The sequence below is a fragment of the Tenrec ecaudatus genome, chromosome 7 (genome assembly GCF_050624435.1).
Source record: "Tenrec ecaudatus isolate mTenEca1 chromosome 7, mTenEca1.hap1, whole genome shotgun sequence".
Classification (NCBI taxonomy): Eukaryota; Metazoa; Chordata; class Mammalia; order Afrosoricida; family Tenrecidae; genus Tenrec; species Tenrec ecaudatus.
Window position 1 is genome coordinate 23,279,564 of NC_134536.1, and position 6,129 is coordinate 23,285,692.

General features: G+C 41.7%; 1 pseudogene; it reads left to right on the forward strand.

The window, feature by feature from the left end:
• The first annotated feature begins 4,970 nt into the window (after positions 1-4,970).
• On the forward strand, positions 4,971-5,482 carry LOC142452658 (large ribosomal subunit protein eL29-like; annotated as a pseudogene).
• Positions 5,483-6,129: the final 647 nt, after the last annotated feature.

Below are 6,129 nucleotides of genomic sequence, written 5' to 3' on the forward strand. Positions count from 1 at the left end.
ATGAATTCTCCAGATGCTAAGTAATATCTTCTCGTCTTGATTCAAAAATACCGTTTCCTATGCAGTGTATAGATAGGGGATTCCCAAAGGAGAGGAGTACTACCAACAAGCTGCATGCGGGAAAAAGAAAACGAGTGTGGTATAACTCACTCACTGCCACCAAGTCCATGCCGACTTGGAGTGCGCCACTGTGGACTTCTGAGACTGTAATTGTTTATGGGAGTAGGCAACCCATTCTTTCTCAGGCACAGCAGCTGGTGGTTTGAAACTGGGAACCATGGAGCTTCACAGCCCGATGTGTAACCACTACCAGGGCCCTTTAAAGCAAGAAGAAATCCTTGTCCACTTCATTCTTTTCTGCAGATAGAGTTGGAGTCCACAGGGGAGGCTCAGTCCTTGATCTTCATCAGCAAGCAAGGTTGTCTCATACTGATGGCTGTTGATAAACCTTCCTCCAATCATGATGCTATCTTCTTCCTCATAGCGTGCAGCTTATAGGATTATTTGTCATGACTCACACAGTATGTGATAGTTACATAATCTGGTGCCAACTTGAGACTATTATGAGTGAAGGGGTGGAGTTTAGCCTGTCAATCAGGTCACAGCTTGATGACCTCATTTGGAGGCATTACAGAGATAAATAATTCAGTGGAGGAGAGACACGCTCTTTCCCTGTGAGCCATTCCTATTGACAAGCCACATGGAGCTACACTCCGGTAGAGCCAAAGCCCTGAAGCTGGAGGAGCCACATGGAAACCCAGACCAGCTCAGAGATGCTTCAACTGCCACTGGCTCCACAAGACTTTCCACCCACTGGCCTGTGATCTTTCTTCCTGCATTTGGCATCATTGCAGGGCTGTGTGAGTCTGAAGAAGAATTTATAGACTGGTAATGGGTATACAGGCTTATATCAGACTTATGGACTTGACCTGGACTGGGCTGGGATATATTCTTTTTTTTGGGGGGGGGGGATATATTCTTAATATACAGTTGCTCTTTGATATAAAGTTCCATCTTACACATATATGAGTGTCTATGAATTTGTTTCTCTAGTCTACCTGGACTCACACATAGCAAAATACCTTTTCATAGTAAAAAACACAAGTAAACATCTTTCTGGTATTCTCGGCTTTCAGCCAAGGTCCGACTTCAGCAATGATATCCCTCATGCCACATCCTCTTCCGAATCCAGCGTAAAATTCTGGCAGCTCCCTGTATTGCTGCAGCTCTTTCTGAATTATTCCGCAAAATTTTACAAGCATGTTACATTAACGATATTGTTCAATCATTTCTTCATTCTGTTGGGTCATTTTTCTTTGAATCAGGCACATATATGGATCTTTGCCAGTCAGCTTACCAGGTAGTTAGATTCCAGATTTCTTGGCAAAACTGAGCGAATGCTTCTTCAGCATGTTTCAACATTTCAATTGGTATTCCACAAACTCCTGGAGCATTCTTTTTCACTAATGCTTTCTCTAGAACTTGGAATTCTTCCTTCACTCCCATTGGTTCAAAACCTATTAGGGTTTCAAAAGTTCTGAAGAACACAGCAGTAAGGAATTCTGATTTAGTTTATTTCACTGATCATTTTATCTGAATATAACATCTTTGAAGGATAAGCTAATAAAATCTCTTAGCATGTCGTTTGTGATTGTGTTAGACCTCATTGACTAGAGAAACAAATTAACTGACATATGTGGAAGAACTTTATATCAAGTAATTATGCATCAGCAAAACATCCCTGCCCAATCCTGATCAATTCCGTAAGTCCAATAATTAGCCTATTTGTCTGATACTAGTCTATAAATTCCTCTTCAGAGTCATGCAACTCATGCAATGATGCCGAATGCAGGAATACCACAGGCCAGTGGGTGGAATCGTGTAGATCCAATGGTGGTAGAAGCATTTCCTGGGCTCTGGCTGCCATCAGCATGGCTCCGTGAGGTTTGTCATCAGGAATGTGTACCAGAGAGTTCCCAGAATCCTCATGAGAGGCCGGGACCACAAGGAAGGATCAGGCTTGATTGACAGGTCAGATTCCACCCCTTCATTCTTATTTCTCAAATTGACATGAAATTGTATTACTGCCACCATCATAATTTAATAAACTGTGGTCAAGCAGATGAAAGTACTATTCATAAACCTTAAATTTGCCTCATTGTCTCAGTGGTTTTGCTCATTCATTCAGTCACCAAATATTTAATCTGAGTAAACCATATATCATAGTTGCTAAATAATACAATGTATATTTAAAAAGATCTTGTCCTTTCATTCATACGGAAACAAAAATAAGTTAATACTATGTGAGTATGCAAAGCAGCAAGCATTATGATGAAAAATTGAAATGGTGAGGAAGGGCCTAGAATGGGGTCTAGACTTGACGAAAAAGGGAATGACAGATCAAACCAGGAGAAAGCTAGAATTAAGGCTTACAGCAAAACAATTAAAGCTAGATGAGCTTATTTTTTTACTATGCAAACCTAAAAGTAAATTTCTCTGTGCTACAAGGGACTCCATGAAATAAATCCATCCAAAATAATGACATTCTCTTTTTTATTATATAATGTTTAAAGAAAAATTGGGATATTACATTTTATATAAGTAATAAAACTGTTTTCCTATGTTTTTCTTTGTTTTAGTTACCTAGGACTATGTGTTAGTCTGGGTAGACTAGAGAAACAAACTCATAGACACTCATATGTGTATAAGAAAGAGCTTAATATAAACAAGCAATTATTTATATCCCAGAAAACATCCCAGCCAAGTCCAGATTAAGTCCATAAATCTGATATTAGCCCATATGTCCAATACTATTCCATAAATTCCTCTTTACACTCACACAGCACAAGCAATGATGCCAATTGCAGGAAGATCACAGGCCAGTGGGTAGAAGGTCTTATGGATCCAGTGGTGGTGGAAGCATCTCAGTGCTGGAGCAGATCTCCACGTGTCTGCTCCAGTTCTCTGAGTGTCTCAACAGAAGGAAAGTGAAGGCAGAGAAAGTGGGTCGAGCCTCCAGTGAGCTATTAATCTCCATCACACCTTCAATGAGGTCACCAAGCAGCAACCTATTCATTGACAGGCTAGACTCCACCCCTTCGCTCAAGTTAACTGAAGATTATGTGACTGCCACAGAGTGACATAACAAAATAGTAAACAGTGAGTTACTTTGAAGAACAGGGGTTTATTTTCTCATACTTTTGGAGGCTAGAAGTCCAACTCCAAGGCATCAGTAGGTCTGTGCTCTCTCTGGGCTACAGAGAATGATCTTTCAATTTGTGATTGTTTTTAATGATGCATAGAGGGATCATCATGTGCTATCTGTCTTCTAGATGTGACTATCTTTCTATGCCTATCCTATCCTTTACCTCTGTAAGAATGTACTCAGAAGGGACGAGAGTTAGGCCTCACCCAGTTAGACCTCGTTAAATTAATTGATAACATCTGCAAAGAAGTACAGGTTACATTCACCAGTTTAGAGTTCCGGATTTCAGTATACCTTTTAGGGAGCTATCATTTTGTTCTCAACACTTTTCATATTAGTCATTGCTTTTTCTTTATCCATGTAAGGATAAACCACCAGCTGCTCCATGGCGAGGAAATTAGAGTGTCTATACCCATCAAGAGTGACAGCATCAGAAACCCACAGGGGCAGTTCCAGCCTGTTCTACAGGATCACGATGAGTTGAAATGGACTCATTGGCAGTGAAAGTTTCGTTTGTTTGTTCAAGCTATCCATCTACTCGAGTAGACTTTATGTTACACAAAATTCACAGTAACTCACAGGGGATGATCCCAAATAATGATTTGGAGCCATGAATAAAAGATATACAAACCACTTTGTTAAACCCAAGCATGAGCAGATGGCTGGACAGGGATCAAACATGGACAAGGCCGGGGAAGCATTGACAGTGCTCTGGCTGCCTTAAAAACTAACCTAAGAAATCCAGAGCCAATTATTGTGACATTTCTACTCAGCCAAGTTGCTGAGTGAATAGTTAAGAGGGTGTCCATTTAGGCGAGAAGATGTCTAATAACAAGTCACTCTAATACAGAATGAGATTCTATGCCAAATGGTTGAAATGCTGTTAATGTATAAAATTGAGCAAAAATAAGCATATTTTGGAATTTAAAATTGCAATGTCATAACAATAAGTCTGACAAGTATTGTAGGTCTAGAACTTTGGTATGTTTGTGAATATATTATATATTAGACATATATTTTGGGGTTGGTGTATATGAATACAGGGAGCCCTGATGGTACAGTTAAGCATTAAACTGCTAACTAAAATGCCAGCCATACAAACCAAAGAAGAAATACATGGCAGTCTATTCCCATAAAGACTGACAGCCTCAGAGGCCCAATGAGGCAATTTTACTCTCTCTAATAGGGTCACTATGACTTGGAATTGACTTAAAGCAATAGGTTCTGAATATATACATATATATGATATAAATATTTATATGATGTATAAATATGTGTGTGCACAGAGAGAGAGAATCCTCAGATATTATTGTGGCATATCATGTGTCTGGGATGACATGTAATTTGAGTTGTACCCTCCAGTGCATGTGTCATTGCCACCACTTTATCCCTTAATTTCAGGAGATACATAGTGTCAATTACAACTAAGATATGGAATCTTAAATGTGTATTTCAAAAAGAAAAAAACTCACTGCCATTGAGTTGATTCTGACTCATAGTAACTCTATAGGTCAGGGCAGAACTGCCCCTGTGGGTTTCTGAGACATTAACTCTGCAACGGAGTGGAAAGTCTAGACTTTTCCCATGGAGTGGCCAGAGGTTTTGAACTGATGACCATGCAGCTATCAGCTAAATGCATAACCACTAACCAACAGTGGGCAGGATGGCCACGTGAGGGTTCTAAGGCACCAGACTCTAATTTGAATCTGCATAAATGGTATTAAGTCCTCAAAACACAGAAATACCCTCTCTTCTGGTCCCTGGCGTTCCGGGAGCTGCAGGCGTCGGTGCAGACATGGCCAAATCCAAGAACCACACCACGCACAACCAATCCCAGAAATGGCACAGAAACGGCATCAAAAAACCCCGGTCACAAGGATACGAATCTCTTAAGGGGGTGGACCCCAAGTTCCTGAGGAACATGCGCTTCGCCAAGAAGCACACCAAGAAGGGCCTGAAGAAAATGCAGGCCAACAACGCCAAGGCTGCGGCTGCTCGCGCGGAGGCCATCAAGGATCTTGTGAAACCCACAGAGGTCAAGGCCAAGATCCCAATGGGCGTCAACCGCAAGCTCAGCCGACTGACCTAAATTGCCCACCCCAAGTTGGCAAGCGGGCTCGGGCATATATTGCCAAGGGTCTGAGACTCTGCCGGCCCAAGGCCTAGGCACAAAGCAAGGCTGATGCTCCAGCCAAGGCCACGACTCCAGCGAAAGCTCCCAAAGGCGCCCCTGCCCCAGCTTAAGCTCCCAAAGGCCCCCAGGCTCCCACAAAGTAGAGTTCTCTGTGAGGGCGAGAGGGACTGGTGTGAGCCCTGGGCTGCTGCCTGCATGGCGCTGGTGTCTTCTTGTGCTGTTTGTTGTACAAATAAACCCATGTGGCGCTGAAAAAAAACAAAAACAAAAAAAAAACAACACAGAAATATCTCTGTATTTCTTAACAAACATCTGCCATTCCACACAGCTTTTTTAGGAGATATGCATGTATATAAAACTCAAATCTGACCCCAAGTATGACTCAGTAAATCCAATAGCTGAGTCACTCACTCCCACTGGTAGAATAATCATCTCCAATGCAACTGCCGGTTAAAAGCCATGTTGGAGCACAGACCCAGACTTTGAGGACTCTGTGGTTTTGACTTCCTTCTCTCCACCTATGACTCAAAATTAGCTTTCTGCAGAGAGAGAGAGATAAAGAAAAAAAAATAACTGATTTACCCCAAGGTGAGCTTGACCCTGTCAGTCAAGCCCTCCATCCTCTCAAAGACAGAAGAAAAGAGGTACAGATCACTAAAGATATAGGTGCTAGAGTACAGTGTGGTGAAGAAACTAGATGGTGCCTGGCTATCCGAAAGAATAGCATTTAGGGTCTTAAAGGCTTGTCCACAAATAAGCAGCCATCTAAAGGAGGTGTCAACTAAGTCCA